The following is a 1,777-nucleotide window of genomic DNA, read 5'->3' as shown; positions in this document are numbered from 1 at the left end:
GACAAGTGTGCATTATTCACTTGGCGAGAAAAAACGGCCTCTACAATAAAGTGAACAGTGGGCACAGGTTAAGAAGGCGTGCGATACAAGAGAAGTTTGATTTCCTTTGCGATTTCAACAAAGCTAAACGCTTCAAATCCGTTAAAGCTGTTTACACTTGAGGATAATTGAATTCGAAAAATTGGAAGATTACAGGTGTAGACTTACGTTTTGAACGTTGGACTCCGTACCCTCAAAAGAGAGAGTCCGCAGCAAAATGGGGGAGTCCGCAGCAAAATGAGGCAGTCCGCAGCAAAATGAGGGAGTCTTGCAGACTAATTCAAATTAAAGATATTAACAATAACACATGTGATTATTTTGAAGAATTCATGCAGTTTGCACGTCTGGCCAATTTTCTTTTAGACATTTGATGAAAAATACGTAATTCTGCAGGCATGCTCCGGAACGAACTGTCAGCTTATGCAGAATTTTCAAAAAGGTGACACGGGACTCCTGCATGTCAAATCAGGGAGTCTGACAGTAAATCTGTTAGCGTAAATCAGGACTCCCTTAATTTTGCACCCTGGAAGAAGGTAAAACATGTGTGTTATAATGAATTTCTTATGGCTTTTATAGTGTGGTAAAACATCAAGGCGACCTGCTACTCCTGACCATTGCTATAACAAAGTTTAGAAGCTTGATGCAGAGACTGTGCAAAGTAGAGGTGGGGACGAGACAGAAACTTATTAGAGGATCCTGGTCCCGTGATTCTTCTCTACTTGAAGAAAAAATGGTATGACCACATGCTAGAGAAACGACAACTGCTGAGAATCTAAATGATGTGTGGAAGAAAACTAAGTGGAGCATAAATGATAACATTGCTGTATACGCACGCACCCGCGCCCGCGCGCGCACACACACACACCACACACACACAACACACCCACACACACACACACACACACCGAGCACGCACGCACACACCACGCACGCCACAAAACAAGTACTGGTGTGGTCGGACGCTACTGTATGATTTGTTTGCATTCACTGAGAATTAACATATAAGATTGTTACGGTGTGTTAGTGTTACAATTTGCCATAAATATTAATTACTAGTATTTTTACCATTTCTTTTGCCATATGAATAGCCGGTGTTAAACGAAATGTTTGGTTTCAATAAAGATAAATGTACAGTAGGTCAATGTATTTGTGACTTCATCATTTATTAAAAGTGCATGTTTATTTCAACAGTTTTTGGACACATATTTCCAGATGTAAAAGTCGAATGTGCTATCTGGAATCACTGGACATCAATTAGCATATCCTGGACTCCTGGACACACTACCTCGCTTGGCAATGAGATTGCTATAAGTTGGCCAAAACAAGCTAGTAAACAGCTTGCTGCATGGAGAATGAGGGACCGACCTCCCAAGGGGACGTTAGAGGGGCGCGTCAGGGGCTCTGTCAAAGGCAGTGGCAGAGACAGTGGATGTATCGGCAGCAGCAGACGCCTTCACAGCTTGAAACCTCTTGGGCAGTACGCATGCGCTGATCAACTACAGAACCATCGCCTTCTACTCCAAAATAGCCCAACTAAGAACGGGATACGTGGGCCTAAAATAAATATCTCCACATAATTGGACAAGCAGGATAGCCCAACTGTGAAGAGTGTAGTGAGCCGAGGACATGTAGAACACTTTCTCTCACTTACATAGGCGACATTAATCGTACTGAGTGACCACAATACCGGAGAACACTACAGCTCTGCGGAGCTCAGTTCAAGGATTCAGGAACTTAC

The sequence above is a fragment of the Priapulus caudatus genome, unplaced genomic scaffold (assembly GCF_000485595.1).
Source record: "Priapulus caudatus unplaced genomic scaffold, Priapulus_caudatus-5.0.1 Scaffold1283, whole genome shotgun sequence".
Taxonomy (NCBI): Eukaryota; Metazoa; Priapulida; class Priapulimorpha; order Priapulimorphida; family Priapulidae; genus Priapulus; species Priapulus caudatus.
The sequence above is the reverse complement of the archived record's forward strand: the minus strand, read 5'-3'. Positions refer to the sequence as shown.